This window comes from Chelonia mydas, chromosome 2 (assembly GCF_015237465.2).
Source record: "Chelonia mydas isolate rCheMyd1 chromosome 2, rCheMyd1.pri.v2, whole genome shotgun sequence".
NCBI classification, from domain to species: Eukaryota; Metazoa; Chordata; order Testudines; family Cheloniidae; genus Chelonia; species Chelonia mydas.
Genome location: NC_057850.1, coordinates 61,412,947 through 61,438,267, shown reverse-complemented (window position 1 = coordinate 61,438,267; position 25,321 = coordinate 61,412,947). Strand labels below are relative to the sequence as shown.

Sequence of the window (25,321 nt, the reverse complement as noted above, 5' to 3'; positions counted from 1 at the left end):
AGAAAATAGAGAGGGGAAGGGAAGGAACCTTTAGGAGTTGTGGGTAATTCCCACCCCTCACCAATAACTCAAATGATCAGATGGCAATCTATCCCTAAGGGGCGAGGGTCACAGACCCATAGGTGGAAAATGTACCTTCTTTGAAGTGCAAGAGAAACAGTCCAAGTGCTTATGGGGAGAGAACAGGGGTTTAAGATTCAGCAAAGCAAAGTCGTTTGGGGACTGTTTTACAAGTTATGTTGGTATTTCATTTGTGGATTTAGAGTAAGGGGAATGCAGAAAAGGGGAGGAAACTGGGGAGGTGGCGGGGGATTAATCAAGAAGTGGATATGGAAGTTTACAAAAACAGAAACCAAGGTATATTCAGGCACAGAACAGTGAATGCAATGTAATTAGAAATGAGAGAAATTGGCAACACAAGAGTATATGTCAAACAGCTAAAGAATCACAATCATTTCAGGTTTTTCCAATAAGCTAAATAAATAGTTACTCTCAGTGTCTCTTCTTTTTAAATAACATCTTTGACCGTCAAAGGGCTAAATGAGGTCACCAAAAGGAAAAAAGCCCTGGTAGAATTTAAAAAAAAACACTCTCAGTTATTCTACTTCAAGAAACTCTTTTCCACACAGGACAAATTATGGGCATGAAAGATAACTCGTTAACAGACATATTCTGCTTCAGTTAAAGAAAAGAAAAGAGGAGTGGGCAAAATATTTGCTAAATATGTCCTTCTTCAGATTAAAGATCAATCTAAGGACAAGGAGGGATAATTTATATTGTTAAAGGTCACAACCACTGGGTTATTAACAACAGTGGGCTCAGTGTATCTCCAAACCAAAAAACTTTATATAAGGACTTCGTAAGGTGGTCGCAGCTGTCCCTCCATCCTTCTGGAAGAGAGTCCACATCCCCTCACTACAAGGCCTCAGGGAGGGCACAGTTCAGGGGGATTTAGCATAGGGGTCTCTGCCACTCAGCAGGGTAGAGAAGTAATGTCTATAAGTCCCAGCCCTCAGGCAGAGCGAGGCAGCATGCAGTTAAGAGGCTCTGGCCTGTAGCCAGGAAAGCAGTAAAGTCTTCAAGCCCAGGCCCTCAAGCAGGCCAGGCAGCAAAGTCAGGAGGCTCTGGCCTGGAGTCCATACACCTGGGTCCTCAAACAGGGCAGGACAGCAAAGTCTATAAGCCCAGGCCCTTAGACAGGACAGCACAGCAAACAGTCGGGGGTCCCGGCTCTGGTAGACCACCAACAAACGCAGTCCCCTTGGCCTATGGTGGGGTGGCTGCCACTGCCACCCCAGGGGTGGAGTGACGGGGTAGGGGGATGAGGGCTTATCCAACTCCACTGCATGGGTCAGTGGGGAAATCTGGCTGCAACACGCTGGCTGGCTGTCAGCAACACAGCCAAACTATATTCAGCTCCCCTGGGCTACTTCCTACACTCCCGTTCAAGGGGGGTTACCTGGGTCCCTGGTTCATCATCCACCTCATTGGGATAAACAGCTAACGGCAGCTCCAGCAACTCCTTGGTGTTTACGGTGACTGGTAGCTCTGGCAGTTCTTCCAGATCTCAGGCACTGCAGCGGTTGCTCTCGGGTTCGAGCTCCAGCAGCAGGTGAGATACTTCCTCCTCCTCCAGCAGCTCCTCTCCAACTGAGCTGGAGGGCCAGCCTTTTATACTTCTGGTTCCTGTCCCACCCCTCTGCTTCCAGCGGGGCGGGTGTGGGTCTCCTGGCTTTGCCCACCACGGGGCGATCGCAGCTGTCCCTCCATCCGGCTGGGACGGAGGCCATGCCCCCTCACTACAGACTTCTTTAAAACACTGCAACACTTTGAGGAAGGGGAAAATTATACTTGAAGGAGACTTCAATTGCACACCGACTCCTCACTGGGACAGATCTAATAAAAAAGACATTGGGGATATGAAAGCAGGTACAGCATTGACTTCTCAGTGCCAATTATTCAATCCTTCACATTGCTGGAGTGAATTGCACCCAGGGGAAAGAGATTACACATTTCTGCACAAGTTCGGCAGAAACTAGAACATTACATGGTCAGATCATGTACCAGTGGAAGTAATATCTGATAGCTGGGCTGGGTCCCGAAGATCACTTTATTGGAAAATTAACTGCTTCCTTCTCCAAGACAAAGATCAGGTTGCAGCAATTAAAGGGAATGTTGTTCAATATTTCCAATTAAATGATACAGACAAAACAAAAAGAGGCCATCTCTGGGCGGCAGATAAAGCAGTATTTAGGGGTGAGATGATTAGCAGAGCCTCTCAACTGAAATAAGAAAGAGCTCAAGAAAAAAAATAGAAATTAGAACAGGAGCTAAAAAGGTTACAAGACATTAACAAAAAACACAGGTTCAGAAATATCATTACAACAACTAACTAATATTAGAGGAGAAGTTAAGTATGTTGATGAGTGATGTCACTAAAAAAGCCCTTCGGTATACAAAGCAGGTGTTTTGTGAAAAAAGGAAATAAAAGTGATAGGCTATGGGCTCAAAGCTAAAAGGGATTCAAGATCAATGTATTAGTCCACCAATTAAGAACAATCAGCAAAATATTAAATATGTGCTGCTACTTATAAAAATCTCTATACCTCAGATACTCCAAACACTGAAATTATTCACAAATATCTGGAAGTAGCAGGCTTGCCAAAGATAAGCAAAATTGATAAAGAAACAAAAACACAAGAATAAATCCAAGAGGCAAGTATGAAAAGTGGTTAAAACTCCAGCTGAATTTTATGAACTATTTAAGAAGATATTAGTGGGTCCTTTGAGAGGTACCTTCAATGCCATTTAGGGTGACCACCTTTTCCAAAATGCAAAAAGGGACAACATGCAGGAGTCCCGCCCAACATGTATGGTCCCACACATGAGGTCCCTGCTCCTCCTCTTCTCCCTGAGGCCCTACCCCCTGGCCAGGCCAGAGGCTGGAGCCAGGCAGTAGTAAGAGCCTCTCAGGGAACCTGAGCCTCTCAAAGAGCCCCAGACCTTCCACCTGCACTGCCCAAAAGTAGCCCCCAACCCATGTCCCCACCCCTGGGGCACACTGCTCCGGGCAAGTGGAGGGTCCACGACTCTGGGTATCCCCACAGCAGCCTGGGCTCCCTGGGTGGCTCTTAATACTGCCCATCTCCAGCTTCTGGCGTAGCCAGGGGCAGGGCTTCAGGGGGAAGAGGAGGAGCAGGGGGCAGGCCCTTGTGGCAAGTGGGGGCTAAGGGACCCCCCACCCCCACCACCACTGGGAAGAGGCTGGTACCACCCCTGTGCCTTGGACTGCAGAGATTCCAGGACAAATGCTATCCCGGAGTCATTCAGCCCGGGACCGGGACTTGAAATGTATATTTTGGGACTGTCCCACCCAATTAAAGATGGGTGGTCACCCTAATGCCATGCTGTTAGGGAAGGAACTTCCACAACCTATGAAGGAAGCTACTGTGCTTGTTCTCCCAAAAGATGGAAGTGGCCTTATATTTTGCCATTCCCAAAGGCCGATCTTTGTTGAATGATGACTAAGATTTTAGCAAAAATACTAGGTAGCCGATTGCAGTCTATGCTCTCGGCTTATATGAATCCAGATCAAACTGGATTCATTAAGGATAGACAAATGTCAGATAATATTTGGAGAGTACTTGGAATCATGCATAATGCAAGTTCAAAAAAAGATCCAGTTCTCTTGTTATCACTAGGTGCAGAGGAAACCTTTAACAGAACAGAGTAGAACCTTCTGTTTCAAGTCCTGTACCATATAGACTTTGGCTCCCAGTTCCTTAAATGGATAACTGCCCTTTACATGATCCAAAAAAAAGCTGTGTGATTAATGGGGTTAAATCTCCCCTTTTTGAATTACATAGAGGGACTAACCAGGGATGTCCATGGTCTCCTACACAGAGGATAAGGACCAGTGGATCCATCATAGAAATAAAACTTGTAGGAACACATGAGAAAACAGCACTATATGCAGAGGATGTAATATTTTTATCTAAACCAAACATTTACCTAAAAGCAGTTTCTAAAGACATCCAGGACTTTGGGAAAGCATCTGGATTTTAAGTAAATTATGCCAATTCTGAAATGTTCGCTATATATTTGCCAGACTCGCAAAAGTCACTGATCCAGAAAACATTCGGGTACAAATGGACAACAAATTCTATCCGATGAAGTGAGCTGTAGCTCACGAAAGCTCATGCTCAAATAAATTTGTTAGTCTCTAAGGTGCCACAAGTATTCCTTTTCTTTTTGCAAATACAGACTAACATGGCTGCTACTCTGAAACCCATAAGATACACAGGAATTCAAATCTCAAACTACCCTAGAAGAGTTCTGTGATTTAATTCTCAAACCACTACTTCAGCAAATGAAGAAGGACCTGGAGAAATATGCAATCTCTTGGTGGGGAAGAATAACCACAGTCAAAATGAATATTCTGCCAAGGATACCTTCCTTATCTGGGATAATCACAGAAGGATTTTGAAATAAAACCCTAGCAGGAATACAGAGGATGTTGTTAGAGTTTATATGGAACAAGACAAGATCGAGAGAGAGACCAGTTACTTTGTACAGACCCATTAAGCAGGGTGGAGTAGCTGTTCCAAATATTCTATGGTACTATCCAGCCAGCCAGCTCAAAGCAGTAGCGATTGGGAACACTCTCATCCAATCAAACACTGGGTCTTTATTGAAGAAGAAAATTGTGGCAGTGTAAACATCACTAGGCTACCATGGATTTATAAAAAAAAACAACACACTCACTAGAAATATACGTTATCAAACAACCTTTATCAAAGACTAGTTCTATCCCAAACATACAGAGAAGAGATAAGATCAGTTCTTTTCCATCACCAATGACACCCACTGCAAATAATCCAGATCTTAATCCAAATCACAAATCAGAGAGCTTCAAAGATTGGGAGAGCTAAGGAATACACACAATTGGACAGCTATTCAGTAAGAGAAAGAGATCTTGGAGTCATCGTGGATAGTTCTCTGAAGACGTCCACGCAGTGCACAGCGGCAGTCAAAAAAGTGAACAGGATGTTAGGAATCATTTAAAAAGGGATAGAGAATAAGATGGAGAATATCTTATTGCCCTTATATAAATCCATGGTACACCCACATCTTGAATACTGCATACAGATGTGGTCTCCTCATCTCAAAAAAGATATACAGTACTGGCATTAGAAAAGATTCAGAGAAGGGCAATTAAAATGATTAGGGGGTTGGAACGGGTCCCATACGAGGAGAGATTAAAGAGGCTAGGACTTTTCAGCTTGGAAAAAAGGAGACTAAGGGGGGATATGATAGAAGTATATAAAATTATGATTGGTGTGGAGAAAGTGAATAAGGAAAAGTTATTTACTTGTTCCTATAATATAAGAACTAGGGGCCACCAAATGAAATTAATGGGCAGCAGGTTTAAAACAAATAAAAGGAAGTTCTTCTTCACTCAGCGCACAGCCAACCTGTGGAACTCCTTGCCTGGGGAGGTTGTGAAGGCTAGGACTATAACAGGGTTTAAAAAAGAGAACTAGATAAATTCATGGAGGTTAAGTCCATTAATGACTATTAGCCAGGTTGGGTAAGAATGGTGTCCCTAGCCTCTGTTTGTCAGACGGTGGAGATGGATGGCAGGAGAGAGATCACTAGATCATTACCTGTCAGGTTCACTCCCTGTGGGGCACCTGGCATTGGCCACTGTCAGCAGACAGGATCCTGGGCTGGATGGACCTTTGGTTTGACCCAGAATGGCCTTTCTTATGTTCTTAGTGAAGAAAGATTTCTAATTTATTTAGAGACCAAAACTAACTTTAACTGGACCACTCTCCCCTGGTACCAGTACTTTCAAGTCAGACACTATGTTTCTCAACTTTCTAGAAAACCTGTTGTATACAGAAAGGTAACTTTAATAGAAGCAATGGCATCTGGTCCATTAGGACAGGGGTTCCCAAACCTTTTTCTCTGGGGCCCACCTGTGCCGCTGCAATAGGGACTGCAACTCACCATTAACACTTCTTGAGGAAAAATGTTAATGATATCCATATAAACTATAACACTGTAAATAATGTACATGTTTCCTTTTCATTTTCATGTAAACAACTGGAATGATAGAAATCCCTAGCAATATGCACTCAAAGAAATGCTTCAAGATCTTTGAAACCAAACCGTTTTAGTAAAACTACCCTTTAAAAAAATGTGGCATTTAAACAGGGAAAACACAAAGTACACTGTATAAAATAGAACAAACAACAACACAAAAATGTGAATAAAATTGTTTTAAAAAATTGTGTTATTTGTTGATTTTAAAACTTTGAACATTATATTTCATTCTCAGGGTTTTTTTAAGTGTGAAATCTGAATTTCTGTGCGGTGTAAGCAAAGATTCAACCCCACTCTACTAATTAGAAAAGAATCAAATATTGTAAAAAAAAAAATAATAATACATTATATCATGATACACTGAGGCAACAGGTACTCATCCGATCTGGTAAAGGAGACTCCAAACTTCAAGTATATGTCATCGTATTTTCTTACCAGTTTCTTTATTTTTGTGGCTGGCTCATTTTGTGTAGCAGTAGATGATCCTGGACTTTCATTATCGTCTCCAGCAGTGCACCCTTCTCACTTTCAAAAAATAAATCGATCCATATCAGATTGAAATACTGCTTGCCATTTTTTACAGTTGTAAATGGCGTACGTTGCTAGGTTACCTTGCAGTCAAATGCATCGTTGTACTTGCAAGAATTAAACTTGACATATTGCAGCTTTTTTTTTAAATCAATAAAATAAAGTGTTTTTCTATACTCTGTCCAAAATATACAGCTCAGAACATGATATTTATATAGCTTTTACTTAGATTGCACAAGTCATGAGGAATTAAAGTTTTACTAAGAGTTTGACTGGAGAATGCAGCTGTGCCAGCGTATCACCCAGGATTGTGTCACGGCACACCTTTGGGAACTCCTGAATTAGGAAACTAAAACATAACTAATTTATCTCAATCTTTTCAGACAGCTTTCCTAACAAAACAGTGTCCACATCGGACATGCTGGGAAAAGAATGTGGATAGACAAATTACCCCAGAGGGGTTTGGTCTGGAAAAGAAGACCAGCAACTCTGTCTGTAGCACAATAAAAGAAAATTTCTTTTAGATACTGTTTCAATGATACCACACCCCATACTCAAAAATATATATGGAATGAATGGGGGTAAATGCTGGAGAAATTGTCGTGAAAAGGGAGATTTTATGCATATATGGTGGACATGTCCAGTCATTAGAGAGCATTGGAATGCTTGCTATCTGTAACCACATATCACAAATTATTGGATATTTATTACCAAATGATCCTTTGGTAATCCTCCTGGGGCTTTCTAGTGGAAATGGTCACCCAAAAGGAAATGAAGAACTCATCTCTCATCTGCTGCTAGCTGCTCAGCTGTTGGCAGCCTCTCACTGGGAAAAGAAAAATGGCCCAACCATTGAGGAATGGTTCAAAAAAATATGGGAGGTTGTGGTTATGGAAAAATTAACACACCAATTACATACTTGGTCACCTTTTATTCAATACTCAGAAAGTACATTCACCTGCAAAAAACCAGCGTACTTGTTCAGGGTGGTGGGGTTTTTTGTTTTTGTTTGTTCGTTTTTTAAATATTGACACTTGATAGACATAGCTGGTCTGTTAAATATATACATAAGGAGATTTCACTCCATTTAATAAGATCACTAGAAACAAGATAGGTGTCCTAATGATTCTCACTCTAAGAAGACAATACCCTGTTAATTGGAAAGATCTCATGACTATATTCCTGTATAGATGTCTTTTTTAAACAAAAAAGACAACTGTTGTAATGATTGTTTTGTTCCTGATATTTACATGGTGAGGATTTGTAAACTTCTCAGAACTTCCAAATAGTGTTAAAAAAAAAAAAGTGTTTTGGTTTTTCCCCCAAAATTTTTCACAGAAGTAAAGAAAATTGCAACCAGCTCTCCAACCCTTATGAGTGCAAAGTAAGTATTCCAAATGTGAACCAATGCTGTTTTAGGCAAACAACCCACGGCTGTCAATGCATGTCAAGAGTACATCTCTTCACATCCTGCCCCACTCCACCCCTGGTTTGGAAATGGCTTAATGGCTTGTGTAGATACCACTACCACCCTTTTACATAGCTCTTTTCATCACTAGATCTCAATGTGTGTTACAAATTAGGTAAATATCATTATCCCCATATTACAGATGGGGAAACTGAGCCGTAGAACTAAAATGACTGGCTCAAGGTCACCCAGCAAGCCAGTGGCAGAGCTGGGAGTAGAACCCATGTCTTCTGACTTCCAGTCCAGTGCCCATCCACCAGCCAAAATACCTCACCAAATTAAATAGAATTCAATCCCAATTTGAAGGTAGGAAGGCAGCATTTCATTACCCATTGCCAAAAATGTTACTTTCCTAGCTCATAAAGGTCTACTGAGTCTGGGGGAAGACTAAGCAATGAATCAAATTCTGGTCTCGAGTACACTGATGTAAATCCTAAGTAACTATTGAAATCAATGGAATATTTTAAACTACTTAAATGTTTTAAAGGATTAATGCAATGACCCAGCTAATTAGGGGTTGGCTACTCTGATATCAATTCTGGGCAAAATAATGGAACAGCTAACATGGAACAGCATAACAAAGAATTAAAGGATGGGCATATAATTAATACAAATCAACATGGTTTCATGAAAAATAGAAATTTGTCACAAAAATTAATATCATTCTTTGACAAGATTATAAATCTGGGTGATAAAAATGTCTGTTCTGGCATAATATTCTTAGACTTCTGTAAGGTGTTTTACTTCATACCACACAGCACTCCGATTAAAAAATAAGCATAATATAAAATCATTATGACACATACTACACTGGCTAACTGACAGAGCTCAAAATGCAGCCGTTAATAGGAAATCATCAACAAGAGGGGATTGAATAGGGATCAGTTCTCAGACCAACACTCCTCAATATTTTTATCAGTAATCTGGAATATAAAAATAATTCCTTATACAATGTACTGCCCCACTTACCTTTGTGTCATCTGCAAATATTGTGAGGGCAAGTCACTAATACAGACTGATCCGGATTTTCTGGTAGAGGGAGTACAATTAAACAATACCCTTTTAATACATCTAGGAACAAAGAATGTAGGCTGAATTTACAGGATGGGGGACTGTAAACTTAAGGTCATTGTATGTAACCAACTGAAGAGGAGCTCCCAATCCAATGCTGTGGCAAAAGAAAAACCACACACACACCTAACACAATGCTTGGATGAGTAAATGCAAAATAACATATAGGAGTAAGGAGGTGATAACACCTAGGTATATAGCATTGAGGAGACCATTACAGGAATACTGTAACCAGTTCTGGGGTCTGCACTTCAGAAAATATGCCAAAAACTGCAGAAGATTTGGAAAAAAAACTACAAGAACAATTCACAGTCTGAAAAACATGCCTTATAATGAGACTTAGGGAGTGCAATCTGTTTCATTTGTCAAACCAAACTTTAAGAGGAGACTTGCTTATAATCTGTAAACAGGAATCACACTGGGCCATTATAATGCAGTATGGTGTACCAGCACCTCTCTCTAACAGTCATATTGTTCTCCAGAATTTCACTATGACATTACACTCCATATTCTTTATGAAAATATGCTTATGATATGGATAGGACATAACTGAGATGATTTACTGAATGTGATTATCCAATTGGTATGCATGTATAATTTCTGTATCTAAAGTTAGAGATATGGACTATGTAACAATTATAATTGGGTGTGTTTTGGGAAGACACTCACCAGACGACAGGCCATCAGATCTGATGTGAAGATACCCATCTCTTTCCCTCCTGGGAGGCGTCCTGGGAGGTAACTGTGACACTACTTTCAGAGTAACAGCCGTGTTAGTCTGTATTCGCAAAAAGAAAAGGAGTACTTGGGGCACCTTAGAGACTAACCAATTTATTTGAGCATAAGCTTTCGTGAGCTACAGCTCACTTCATCGGATGCATTCAGTGGAAAATACAGTGGGGAGATTTATATACACAGAGAACATGAAACAATGGGTGTTACCATACACAGTGTAAGGAGAGTGATCACTTAAGATGAGCTACTACTAGCAGGAGAGCAGGGGGGCGGGGAACCTTTTGTAGTGATAATCAAGGTGGACCATTTCCAGCAGTTGACAAGAATGCCTGAGGAACAGTGGGGGGTGGAGGGTGGGGGGAATAAACATGGGGAAATAGTTTTACTTTGTGTAATGACACATCCACTCCCAGTCTCTATTCAAGCCTAAATTAATTGTATCCAGTTTGCAAATTAATTCCAATTCAGCAGTCTCTCATTGGAGTCTGTTTCTGAAGTTTTTTTGTTGAAGAATTGCCACTTTTAGGTCTGTAATCGAGTGACCAGAGAGATTGAAGTGTTCTCCGACTGGTTTTTGAATGTTATAATTCTTGACGTCTGATTTGTGTCCATTTATTCTTTTACGTAGAGACTGTCCAGTTTGACCAATGTACATGGCAGAGGGGCGTTGCTGGCACATGATGGCATATATCACATTGGTGGATGTGCAGGTGAACGAGCCTCTGATAGTGTGACTGATGTGATTAGCCCTTTGATGGTGTCCCCTGAATAGATATGTGGACACAGTTGGCAGCGGGCTTTGTTGCAAGGATAGGTTCCTGGGTTAATGGTTCTGTTGTGTGGTGTGTGGTTGCTGGTGAGTATTTGAGTATCCCCGATAATGTCACGGCAAACCTGGTGGCTGAACTTTGTGACTTTGTCCTCACCCATAACTATTTGTATACCTTCAAATCAGCAGCACTGCTATGGGTACCCGCATGGCCCCACAATATGCCAACATTTTTATGGCTGACTTAGAACAACGCTTCCTCAGCTCTCATCCTCGAATGCCCCTACTCTACTCGTGCTACATTAATGACATCTTCATCATCTGGACCCATGGAAAAGAAGCGCTTGAGGAATTCCACCATGATTTCAACAATTTCCATTCCACCATCTACCTCAGCCTGGACCAGTCCACACAAGAGATCCACTTCTGGACCCTATGGTGCTAATAAGCGATGGTCACATAAACACCACCCTATACCGGAAACCTACTGACCGCTATTCCTACCTACATGCCTCCAGCTTTCATCCAGACCACACCACAAGATCCATTGTCTACAGCCAAGCTCTACGATACAACCGCATTTGCTCCACCCCTCAGACAGAGATCTTGTAGGTGTTTGTCTCTATCAAGCATTCTTACAACTACAATACCCACCTGCTGAAGTGAAGAAACAGATTGACAGAGCCAGAAGAGTACCCAGAAGTCACCTACTACAGGACAGGCCCAACAAAGAAAATAACAGAACGCCACTAGCCATCACTTTCAGCCCCCAACTAAAAGCTCTCCAACGCATCATCAAGGATCTACAACCTATCCTGAAGGACGACCCATCACTCTCACAGATCTTGGGAGACAGGCCAGTCCTTGCTTACAGACAGCCCCCCAACCTGAAGCAAATACAAGGGACTGCTGAATTGGAATTAATTTGCAAACTAGATACAACTAACTTAGGCTTGAATAGAGACTAGGAGTGGATGGGTCATTACACAAAGTAAAACTATTTCCCCCTGTTCATTCCCCCTCCCCCCCGTTCCTCAGACATTCTGGTCAACTGCTGGAAATGGCCCACCTTGATTATCACTACAAAAGGTTTTCTCCCCCTCCCCCTCCCCGCTCTCCTGCTGGTATTAGCTCATCTTAAGTGATCACTCTCCTTACAGTGTGTATGGTAACACCCATTGTTTCATGTTCTCTGTGTATATAAATCTTCCCACTGTATTTTCCACTGAATGCATCCGATGAAGTGAGCTGTAGCTCACGAAAGCTTATGCTCAAATAAATTTGTTAGTCTCTAAGGTGCCACAAGTACTCCTTTTGTTTTTGTGGCACTACTAGGTCAGGTGGTCTTGTCACCTGACACTAAACGTTATCTTGGACTTCATGTAACTTTCCACTAAAAGGAAAGGGGGGTCAAGTTTGGGAAACAAGGAATTCCCACCTTATGTAAATCTTATTTAAGGGTGGGGAGGAAGGCAAAACAGTACTCTCTCCTCCATGACCTACCCAAGAAGGACTGATGAAAGAACCTGAAGGGACAAAGGAACTAACCTGAAGGGAAAGGCAGGGGAGAGTCCAGACTGAGACAGGGGCCCAGTCTGTAAGAAGAAATAGCTGGAACTCTGAGCTACAGAAACTCTGCACCCTGCCTAATTCAACATTTAGGGTGATAAATTACATTTTGTAACCTGTTTCTTTAGTGAATCAAACTTAGTTTGTGTGTTTTGTTTTATTTGCTCAGTAATCTGCTTTGTTCTGTTTGGTATCCCTTTAACTACTTAAAATCTACCTTTTATACTTAATAAATGTATTTCTTGTTTATGATATAACCCAGTTTGTGCAAATCATAATGGGGGGGGTGGCGCTAGGGGCTGTCCATACCTTCCTCCACCTTGAGGAAGGAGGCAGATTTCATAATATATCTTTGGGTCTGCACTCCAAGGGAGGTGGACACCTGAGTGCTGGGACAAGTCCCTTAAGCTGAGTCTTCCCAGAGCTGATCTCAGTGTCTGTGTCATTCTGCAGTTGAGTGTGGCCCTATCTGTGTGCGTGCTGGAGGAGGCTTAATGGCCTGGTTCAGCAAGACACGTGAAAAGGGGGCCCATGCTGGCAGAACAGGTGGGCTCAGTGGTATCTCAGCACATCAGGTGGCATCTTAAAGGAGGCAACAGTCACAGTGGCATAGTCGAGCAGGATAACGTGCACAGCTTACTGCCCTTAGACACTGGTGGTGATTTTGAGTGTGTTTTAAGTGGGTTGGCTAGAAAACAGAGTGGTTACTCATTTGTTATTTTCTGTTTGCTTATTCTGGGCAAGGAAAGTAGGGACAAGAAAAGTAGGAAAATGAGTGAAAGTGAAGCTACCAAGAAGTTGGAGCTCTACAGGTTGCAGATAGAGGAAAATGAAAAAATGCACCAGAGACAGGTGGAGTTAAGACAACTGCAGACAAAAGAACAGAAAGCAGAAGAAGCCAGACAAAAAGCAGCCCATGAGAGAGCCATGGAAGCCCAGAAGTAAACTATGGAGCTACAAACCAAAGAAGAAGCAGCCAGACAAAAAGCTTCTCTGAAGCTACAAGCCAAAGAAATGGAGGAGAGAGAAAAAGTGAGACAACATGAACTGGCCTTAATAGGGAAGTGGAACCAAAACCCCACACCAGGGGGCCCCACCTGTCCAAAAATCCACAAGTGGGGGCAGTTGTGTCCACCATATAGCGAATCTGGGGACATTGCTGAATACTTCATCATCTTTGGGAGGCTGTACATGCTCCATGTGATTCCCGACGATAAAAAATGGCCACAGTGGTTGCAAAATTGACTGGGAAAGCTCTGGACATATTCAGTAAGATGCCAATGGGTGATGCTTCCAATTATGGTAAATTTAAGGACTGTTTTTGAAACAGTTTCATATTACACCTGAAACTTATAGCATAAATTTTAGAAGCCTTAAGCATGGGGCTGGGTTAAGTAATGTGGCTTATGTGAACCAAATGAGAGATTTACTGGATAAGCGGGTGAGGAGGAAAGGTATTACAAGCTTTGAAGGAATGTGTGATTTGGTTGCTCAGGAACAGTTCCTGAATATGTCTAGTGATGATGTAAAACAGTGTTTATGGGATAAAGAGATGGAAACAGTTAATAAACTTGCAGCTTTTGCAGATAAATTTGACCAATCCCAAGAACCTACTAGGAATAAATCACTGGCAGAGGAGTTACATTTTGGTGGGAAGCAAGGTCCCTCTTTTACCCCGGGGAAGAAGGAGAGCAGATGGGAGCCAGGACACTCACCTCCCCAAATTCACTCCTCCAGTTCTCATCCCAAATCTCCTGTAAAAGCAGAAGAGCCCAGAAGGTGCTATTATTGTAATTCCACTGAGCACCTGAGGAATAAATGCCCTGTGCTGAGTGGGAACAGGCATGGAAGCATGGAAATGCTTCTACCCAAAGAACAGAGGCACCTCAGGCAGTTGCCATATATCACACAGGATTTGTAAAGTTGCCACTGCACAACCAGGCAGTAAGCACATGAAGGCTGTCAGAATAAATGGCAAGGAGCTCCCTGACTGGAGAGATATTGGTGCAGAAATTTCTGTGGTCAGGAGAGACCTAGTTCAGGAGAAAGACATACTGACAGGACAGATGGCAGAGCTTTTGTTAGTAGGGGGTCACAAAATCTTTGTGCCTTTGGCTAAAGTGCACATGGAAGCTGGGGATTTGCAAGCTGAGTTGACTGTAGCAGCTGTCCCTCAGAACACAAATTCTTCTGGGGAATGACTTTTTTAAATGTGGCTAGGGTTGTCCATGGGGTCTCTCAGCAACAAGAAGAAATCTTGTGCTGAAGCCCCAGGGGGAAGGAGCAAAGCTACAGAAACTGCTGAGGAAATGGGAGAGAGTGTCTTTTTAATTCCTCTACAGCCCTGCAAAGCAGTTTGCTACCAAAGGGGGCGGGTGGCTAAAAGCAGCTCCTGTCCGGTGGCTATCCTCTCAGGGGATGGAAGTGTTTTGCCTGATGATAGGGAGTCTGTCCAGGTTGCTGGATGCCAGGAAGTCGCAGTTAAGCAAAAAACAGAACTCACTCTAGAACGCATAGGAAAATGTGTCCTAGAAGAAAGGTTAGGTGTGGCCCTGCCTGTGTGCATGCTGGAGGAAACTTAAGAGCCGCGTTCAGCAAGACACGCAAAAACGAGTCCCATGCTGGCAGAACAGGCGGGCTCAGTGGTATCTCAGCACATCAGGTGGCATCTTAAAGAGGGCAATGCATCACACTCACCTTTAATTTTAAATAAGTCTCTTGCTGTTAGAGACACAAAGAAAACTTTGAATATTTTAACCAATGCAGCAATGTTTAGTGAATCTGGAATAAAGCTGATTAAAAAAAAAACAGGATTTAATTTTTCCCCAAAAATATTCATAAAATCTGTCTACTTTCCCACCCAAAACTTTCAAAATTCAAAAGTTTTTCAACTGGCTGAATTGAAAAAATTCAATTCTTTTTTTCTAGAATGATAGCTTCAAGAGGTATGATCGGCCCATATATCTCAGTAAGGTGTTAAGTTAATCTCCATGACCAATTATAAGTATCAACATTGCCAATTTCATTGCTCATTAAGCCATGCAAGAAAGGAGAGCATGGATCACAGATCTGCACAAATCTACTGCAAGTGACTTTATTTTGGCACCAGAAATAGGTTACATTTGGGAGAAACCACCATTTCCCCCTCCAGTTAAGAAAGAACCAAGCCCATGTAGGCTCTAGCAATCAGTCATTAAATAAAAAAAGATATCTAAAAAGATATGCTCTAGCTCAGTCGTAGGATAGGCAATTTGATTACAGTGGCTCCTTCTGCCCTTCAAATCTATGGGGTTACTTACACTGGTGAAGAAACTGAAACAGAGAACAGAATTTTTGCCCAGAGGGATTAGCTGCCTGTTGGCTCTGAAGTATTATTTGGGTGTTGGCTCTGAAGACCAATGATAGCTATACAAGGGTCACTATGATAGGATAAAGCAGCAACCTGGAAACGGTTTAGGGGGTCCCTGCCTATCACATTATTGGGTGCATTACATAGGGAAAAGGAAGCTGGGTCCAGGAGCTTCTCAGGGAAGCTGGTGTCCTCTTTCCTCCTTGCTGACTGAAGCAGGAAAAAGCCTCTGGGGATTGTAACCAGCATTTCTCAGGTGAGTTGGTTGATGTGTTCTTTGTTATAACAATAAACTGTGCTCTGAGGCACCGGCCGTAAGAAAGACTTGGACATGGAGTTTCCCTACCTGGTAACACAACCCACCACCTACAGACACCTTCACTAGCTGCCATTTTGGACAAAACATGCAGTTAGTCTGAGGTTTTGGGCACAGATTTAACACTGTGGACAGAGGTTTAATAGCACTAATCCATGTACCTGTGCCATCTGCAGAATAAATGTAACATTTTTATATAATTTTATGAATGCAGTAACTTTTAATATAGAATAGAAAGAATAAGGATATGACTGCCTGAAACTGACCTGTACGTGTTATAATTCCTGGATAGTTTTAAAATGGTAGGTGACAAAATTTCTTAAACAAAGTGACTTGAATAATTTACTGGCTACATTGCAAACACGTTAAAAACTGCCTAAGCAAGAATCATGGTCAGAAGATGTAATCTAGAAAATATGATGGATCTTCATAATCTGCTCATAAGAATCTACACCATTAATCCTCTTAAAACAAAACAAAACCAGAATATCTTAGGTACACTCTTTGTGTTTCTCTGTTCATACTTATGTTACTGCCTGGTTTAAAAGACAATTTTTATCTAACTAAGTTATAGATCATTAAGCTGAAAAAAAAGTTTGCCCGTTACTGCTGTTTTACCATCTTGCCCCATCTTGTCTCATTAGCAGGAACTGATTGAGCATGAAGGTGTTCCCTGGCTGTCAGTAGATAAAGTAGGTGCTCTTGGCTTTCATCTGTTCTGAATTCTCCTTGTCTCATTATCTTCACAAGGTCAGATTCTTTGATACAGGGACTGCTTGCTTAGCACTCCATTCTGGCAATTACTTGCCTTGCAACCTTAACCATAAGTAGATTGCATGTATATGGCAGCAATGAAAGTATCAGCATACAGGTCAACAGCCATACATCCAAATACCATTCAAAATGTGTTAATTCTACTTATATAATTGTTATGGCTCTACATTATCATATTGACTGAAACACAATGTACACATTAAAATGTATAGGTTTATATCTAAACACTGAAATTGGAATCACAATTCATCTTTCCTTTAGAATCAATCCTAGAGTTGTTTTTCTATGTGATTCCTAAATAGCATATTCACGAAAGGCATGCTTTGCACTTTTCCCCTTAAATCCAAAAGGGTTGCTCTGTGATACACTGGTAATAGCAGAATCAAGTGGAGAAGTGTAGTTGAAAATTAACAACTACTGTGTAGATTTAATACAGGTTATACTAAAATTAATGCAAGATATTTTAAAAGGGAAGTGTTTTTCTCTTCACTCTGTTTAATCTGAGAAAGAAGAGGAAACCGACCAAGGACATCTCATTCATGTCCCTGATATTATTCCATTTTACATTCATGACAATAACTCTTACAGTGGCAAATCTTTTTACTTTCCTCGATGACAAATCCCATTCTCTTAGCTCATCAACTTTGACCAACAAAAATCATATTTGAGTCACCTACATCTCCAAAGCCACAACACGAATGTACTTTTCACATTCTAGAGAAAATACATTAGGAGAATACAAATATAAATGCTTTACCTTTCTGTTCAATAACTACACCAGAATTACTTAGTATTACTATGCCTCTAAACTAATTCCCATATCAGACAGTAGACATCTTTCTTCAGCTAATGTGATGAATCCTCAGAAAATCACCTCATTCTTAATATGTCAGTGGTATTCAGATTTATGAAAAGACTTTCAAATTAGCTATTTAATTATTTTGTTCTGGAATATCTAAATAAAATCCATATTAGTGTGGGCATAATAATACTATGCACCTTTTATCTAAGGACTTTTAAAAGTATTATCAACCACATTTTACAGATGGGAAAACAGAGGCACAGGGAGGTTAAGTGAATTATCCAAGGATCATATAATAAGTCAATGGCAAAGTCAGACTCAGGTCCACTAGCTCTCAGTTCCACAATCTAATCAATCTACTTAATACGCCACTGTGCATACACATGGACAACCATGCATACTCTCCTATCCTTTATGCCAAGAAACTCCACTTGCTGCCTAACCTCTTAACAACTCAAAACTGCCACCTCCCCCTGGCTCTACACCCTGACACATCAACGCTCAGAACATCTCTTCCAAATCACTCATGCACCTCTGGTCTCAGAAAACTCATCCCCAGGCTCAAAACCCAACTCTCTCACCTTCAGTCACCACTAGCAATAATGGAAGCCCTATCCTTCTCCTTCCATCTTAGAAACCCCCTCTAGAAGCAGGAGCAAAGAGACCTATACTCAGAATTAACCTCACAGCAGGTTATATTCCCTCTACTGGCTGTAGCCCATGGACTTCAAGGGTTCGAAGTTGCAGGGAGAATGTACAGATAGCCTTTTACTCTGCCTCTGTTAGGTAGTTCTCAATTAACCCTGCATAACTCTATATTCCCAGCACCTCTTCCCTCTGCAACATGCGGCCCCAACAGGAACTTCCAGTGACAAGGTGAGTGCCAATCTCCAAGGCTTGGAGCAGATCCAAATCTACAAGGGGCCTTCTGGTGGCAGCAGGTAGCACTGCACACTTCCATTTTTTCGCTACACTACACAGCTGTGCTATTGTTGGTGGGATTTGGGCTTATTGTCCTCTACTATATAGTTTACCAACATATCTTTACAAGTAGCTTCCATTTTGCACCAGTGTAACTGAGATCAGAATCATGTCCAAAGACTTGCAGCTTCAGCATCAGGTTGGCAGGACTACATTCTCTGGGCCACCATCAGCGAGGTGGCCGTCACTTGACCATGCTGTTTCTAGCAGCAGTGTTGTGCCAAGGCACCCGTCTCTGTTAAACACCACATCTTCTATTTGCCATTTATTGGATGGGGAGCTGTTTCAAGAGTAAAGAACACAAATTTTCTGTCATTGAACATTTTTTTCCAATATCACCTCAGAGCATTAGTGGGCCCATTATAAATTTAAAGACTAAAATTTATAAGCAAAAGAAATTGCTTTAAGGAATTTTTTTTGTTTTGGTTTGTATCCAAATCATTATGTTTGATTTGCCTCAAACACAAACAGGATTTGCTCTTTTTTGAATATTAATATTAAAAAGCTGAAACTTATTAGAGAGGCTCCCATTTTCATGAAGTGAATTGTAACAGGCAAAAACTGATACCTAATCATTTCAGTGGGAAAAGCTTTTCACTTAAATATTGATTTTAGGTAAGTTTCAATAGGAACATTGGGCTCTGTCCTGGAGGATGTTGAAAGTTCAGAGAGCCAGAGCACACAATATTTGCTCAACACCTGCACAGAAAAGTCTCTTCATAATGTGGTGAAGTATAGGCAGTACTCAGCTCCCACTGAATTGACCACAGCTGAGGGAGAGAAAGTGTTGAGCAACACACAGGTTGTGCCCAAAACACATTAATGAAGCACTAGGTGATATGTAGCCAGGGGAGGGACTCAGTGGGGATGGAAGGAAAGGAAGAATAACATGGTTACAGTGATGATCAGGGAAGAACATTTTAAAAGGTGCATTTTGGATGGTCTGGAGAGGGGTCATGTGTCTCTTGGGAATGCCAGAGAGTAGATGAGTAGAGCATGGACCAGTGTTTTAAATGGTGAAACAGAAAAAGGGGTTGATTTTCCATAATTTAGCCCAGAAATGCCATTTTCATTTCAAATATGGGAAATAGATATAAAAATAAAGAAGTTTCCTTCAAAATTCTCACAGCCCTGCAACTCTTACTCAACTGAATAACACTAACTCAAGCAAAATGTATCACCAATTTCAATGGGACTACTTGCCCAAGAAAGGGCTGCAGGACTGGGCCCTTAGCTGGGATTCCAACAGCTCTGCCTCCAATATATACACACACCATCATCCTTAAAACAAAAAAAGAACGAAGAAAATAATTCACTGATTTTAATAGGCTTTAAAACCTCAGTAGTTGCTTAAGAATATGTTTAACATGAATCAGTTCTGCCTCCTGAACCAGAGTTTTATTAACATTTTTAATTAAATTAAAAATGTTAATTTTAGTGCTGGGAAAGGTTCCCAGTTGACAGCTACCGAGACTGTGAAGCCATCTATTTATCCAATGAACAGATACAGTCAAGCCTTCCTCATACTGCCCTTCAAGTGTCTCTCAAACCCATTCAAGGCAAAGAGGCTGTTCAACTGATACTTTCATTCAGTCCTTGCTTCCAAGACAGGCAAGAAGGGAGCTAACAGTGATGTGGACACTAGTCCACTGGGAATTAAACTAACACCAACAACTCACCGCACAAAGGCCAAATCACCATTCTGATGGTAGTGCACTCTCGACATCTCACATGAACTGGCTTTCATTGGCAACAGAGAAATGAAACGCTCCATTACTTAACCCCTGAGTCACCCAGTTCCTACAACCATTACAATTTAATAAGTGTAACTCTCACTTTCACGACAGCAATCTCTCTTAAAATTCTTATTCCACACTATAAGCCTAGCCAACTGGGGTCTTCGGGGGGAAGGGGGGAAGAGAGAGAGAAGAGAAGTAGCCCCTGTCCCCAGATAATTAGGAATTGCATTAATAAAAGAAAGTTTGAAACAGAAGTTCTTCTCACTTTATTAAAAATGGACAAATTTCGTTATCAGACAAAACTACTCACTGAAGCGATATTCGACAGCTATTTTATTTTTTAAGGCCATCCCTAAACAAATAGTTGCCTATGACTGTGCACACAGACACATCATTGCAAATGAGCATAGTATCTGGGGTAAAGCCAAGTCATTTGGTCGGGAGGGCAGTGGGGATGTGACATAAAAATTACTGTATCACTTGTGCATGTGTGTGGTGGAGAAGACGACACTTTGATACTATTTGCAAGTTTGCCAATCGTTAACGTATTGGGCCAGTGGCTGACCAAGGAAGAAGCAATAGGATCCATTTCTAAAGAGATCAGTGTCCTCTTGTGCAAGAGGGTGCAGAGACAGAGGGTGGAAGAAAAGCAGGCACCATTAGTCAAGTCCCAAGCTGGGACGGCAGCAGCAGAAAGCTGCACTGCAGACCAGTGCCCTTTGTGAGAAAATTTCATCCCTTTCCACTATGCTTGTTTATTTCTCTACCCAAATCCTAATGACTTGAGCATTTTTGTCAAAATGAACTTTTGTTCCTAGTGGAAGCCATGTTGCAGCATGTCCCCTACAGTTAAAACAAAAAAGCTTATTGATTCACTTCAACAAAAAGAAAAAATACAAACAAGGACTAGAACTTAGAAGGAAACAACACTTAAGATATATGCAGTGTTGTTGTAGCCATGTTGGTCCCAGGATATTAGAGAGGCGGGTGGGGTAATATCTTTTACTGGACCAACTTCTGTTGGTGAGAGGAACAAGCTTCTGAGCTACACAGACCTGAAGACGAGCTCTGTGTAGCTCAGAAGCTTGTTCCTCTCACCAACAGAAGTTGGTCCAGTAAAAGATATTATCTCACCTGCCTTGTCTCACATCTCACAGCGGATGACAGAACAGTACTATTTAAGGGTTTAGTCAGATCACGTAGCTCTTCTGCAGAGATCCCTCTTACCTCCTGGTGCTTTGTTACAAAAACTTTCCCCACAATAAACACTAGTACAAGCAAACTGGTAAGACTGATACAGTTCAGAGGTTGGAGTACAAGACTGGGAGCCAGGTATTACAGAGTAATAATGCTGACTGTCACCAATTCTGTCTGTGGTCTTGGATGAGTTACTTATTCTGTGTATTAGACTATAGCCAAACTGGGAAGAATAATTAACTACAGTTGTGAAGAATTAAATGAAAGTTGTAAAAAACTTGTGTAGAGAGTCAAACATTTCCACAGTGTGATCGACACCTTAAAGGGAATTTTTTTCCATGGAATACCTCTTTTTCCATTTGCAATTGCATGGAATACTGACTCACATGTGATACGTAACTATACGTGTGTAGAAACTACAGCAATTTATGTACATTGCAGAGTAACGCTAGGAAAGGAGTCATGTGTTCTTAACTCTCTTTAAGGCAATGTTGCAGCTGGAAACAAGAAAAGATAATATGTGACAGGTAGAGCTGGTCAAAAATTTCCAAGAAGAAGTTTGGAGATTTTTGGTCAAAAAATGGCCTTTCAAAAATTGTTTTTGTTTTGTTGTTGCTGGGTTCTTTTTGAAATTGTCAACCCTCAAAATTTTTCATGAAAAAGAAAAATCACAATTTTTGAAAAAAGCATGAATCAAACAGTCATTAAAAGTAAATTGGGCCCATTTCTAACACTTCACAACAAAACCTGCAAAGTTTCAGAATTTTTCACAAAAACCTCACTTATTTTTTGACCAGCTCTAGTGACCAGAAAACTCTCCACAACCCAACATAAAGTTCTCCACAAATTGCAGTTTGAAAAATACCGGCTTAAAAAAGGCCACATGGAAATGTTTCCCATTTAGAATCATGATGTCACCATTCTATTTCATAATTTATTACTGATAAATAATTAAGAGTTTAAAGTGGGAGTATTTAATCTTTGTCAGACCTCACACATCTTTCACCACCCAGCATGAAGCATTCTTAAGAACATTATTGAGTCCTTTTATGTTATGTCAAGGATATTCAAGTTTGTGACAAAGCTTTCTTTCAGATTAATGTCATTTATAAAACACTAATATGCAACTATACTTTTATTTCTGGAATTTCTAAGAATTAAAGAAACATATTAGCCAGCAGTGTTGTCAACTCTCACAGCTTTACCCTGACTCCTGTAAGATTTGGTGTTTTTCTTAAAGCCCCAGCTCTTGGAATCATGTTATCACATGAGAACTTCGGGGGGGGGGAGGGAAGTGTTAAATAATTTTTTAGCCCTTATAGTTGTGGAGACTGAAATCATGGGCCTAATGGTTCAAAAACAGAACCCAGAGATTATTATAAAAAAATTTCAAGCCAATCTCATGATATTTTAGGACTTGTCTCATGGCTTAATACTAAAGATTGCCAATACTAAGCCAGGCTTTGTGTGGAGGTACAAAAATAGCAATATAGACTTAGTTTGATCAAAAGTGATATATAAGGAGATCTCAGATCACTTTACCAAAAGTAGTTAGGAATCATTATCTCCACTGTGCAAGCAAGAACAACAAGCAAGCAACAGAAATCCAGGCAACCCAATGCTCAGTCCTGTTCTCCATCCATTGATTCATCCTGCTACACTTTAAAAATAAATAAACAAACCTTTCAATAGTTGCCCCCTACACACACACCTAAAAATAACATTTCACAGCAACAGTGCCGAGTGGGGGAAAGCACAAGTCTAAGAACAGTTGGGGCGTGAGTCTTGTTGCATATTGATCTACCCACTTCTGCAATTCCTCCAAACCACGTTCCAGGTTGGTCAGAAAGCACAATGCAGAGCAGCATTACGACTTAAGACCAAGCTGCACCTGCCACCTACAGTGCCAAGGGACTATAAGTGATTCTCAATATGCATCCGATGAAGTGAGCTGTAGCTCACGAAAGCTTATGCTCAAATAAATTGGTTAGTCTCTAAGGTGCCACAAGTCCTCCTTTTCTTTTTGCGAACCTTTTTTAATCTTTCTTACTTGGCAGCATTTTACACACACTTTGAACAGGGGTATACAAGGTGTAAGGCAGGTAAGGCCGAAGCAGCCCCTGCTGGTTAATTTAAATATAAAGTCCATCATTAACATTTAAAAACAGAGAGAGAGAGTGAGAGAGAGAGAAAGGGGAGAGGCACCTGTAGCATGTTTGCTGTTGGGTCTATCTTGTAAGCAATGCTATGAAATTCGCTCAGTTATATGATTTGGGGCCAGATTCTGCTCTCTTTGAAGTCAAAGAACACAGGATTGGTCCCCTTATTTATCACACTATAATGAACCATGGTCATTAGATATTTGAGGCAGCTCTGGTTTTTTGCTTTGTTTCCTGCCAGAAGCAGAAATCAATAAGAGTACAATTGTTTTTAGAAGATACTTGAAGTAAGCATTTTCATATATCAAAATTAATAAAAAATAACATTCATCTCTTACCAAGCCTGTATATAATTTCAGTGAGGCATCAGTAGATGCCTGAACTGATAGTCATGGCACAATGGACATGATTCACATTAAACCCAAAAAGAACAGGAGTACTTGTGGCACCTTAGAGACTACAAATTTATTTGAGCATAAGCTTTCGTGAGCTTCATCGAATTAATCCGATGAAGTGAGCTGTAGCTCACGAAAGCTTATACTCAAATAAATTTGTAGTCTCTAAGGTGCCACAAGTACTCCTTTTCTTTTTGCCGATACAGACTAACACGGCTGCTACTCTGAAACCTGTCATTAAACCCAAATGCACTCAATACCAAGCCAAATTCTCACTTACCTGTATATGTAAAGGTATCAGTAGCCTCCAGGAGCAGATCTATAGAACCTGTAGCTGAGTCAAATTTAAAAGAGGTGCTTCCATGGGACCCCACTGGAAGGAAGAATTAACATTAGAGCAACCCTTCCACACTACCCAGCACAGTAGGGCTGGATGCCCTGGTTTCTCCTGCTGTCTCCCGTTAAGCCCGAGTCAGCTTGGCATAAATGGGAGTTTGAGGTGTGCAAGGAATGGGTCCTTGTTAAGTGCACAGAAACAGACTAAACAAATCAGAGAAGCTTGGACTTGTAGAAGTCAGCTGTCCCTGCAAAGAGATTGTATTTTGAAGAATTCATGGAACTGACAGAGCATAACTCAGGTGCTTAGAGATATGGATGGATGTAGCTACTAAAATAATACAAGAAAACACAGAACTCAGGAATGAATAAATCAGAGAATCATCACATTAACTATGAGCAATGCACATACTCACATGGGACCTTCCAGGGCACAGACAGGAACCAGAGAACAATGAAGAGCAGCTAAGGTGCAGCAATACAAACTAACTCACCTTTCAGTTTCTCTCCCCCCACAACAAACACCTGCTTCCTGAACACATACAGAAGCACTGCAAGGACAGTCTGTTCCTCTCAACAAAGCTAGCAGCTGCTCCAGGTGAGCTGCCTCTACCTTGCCTACAAACCACACCCTGTCTATGCAGCCTCAGCCAAAGCAGGGAAATTGCTCCCCAGTAGGGTAAGGAACTTGTCAGTCAGTGAAAGCTGGGTTGGCTACAGCCTAGCTCAGCAGCAGCATTCTGGCTCCTAGTAGAACCAAGGGCAGTTGAGGAGCCTTACAACAGCTCAATATTTGACCAGCCAATGTGACAGATTATTGTTCATATATTTATTTAATATTCCATTTCTAAAACACTTGTTGCCATTCAAAGCAGTAGTCTCCAATCACCAGCTGTGGTTTAAAAACTTAATGTTTTTCATGGGAGACCATTAAGATTTGGTGTGGGTTTTTTTAATTTCACAAAAAGGGATAGTAATAATGAGTCATATTTTCTTAGGCACCAATCCTGATTCATGTAGGTGGG

The 25,321-nt window shown here is 41.1% G+C and overlaps 1 long non-coding RNA gene across 1 annotated transcript; it reads right to left on the bottom strand.

Moving 5' to 3' along the window:
- Positions 1–145: 145 nt before the first annotated feature.
- Positions 146–24,940, bottom strand: LOC122464460. Its single transcript, XR_006288505.1, has 4 exons — positions 24,791–24,940; positions 24,241–24,333; positions 6,544–6,633; positions 146–1,896 (listed from the first exon to the last, which is right to left on the bottom strand). It is a non-coding gene; the product is annotated as an uncharacterized LOC122464460 (long non-coding RNA).
- Positions 24,941–25,321: the final 381 nt, after the last annotated feature.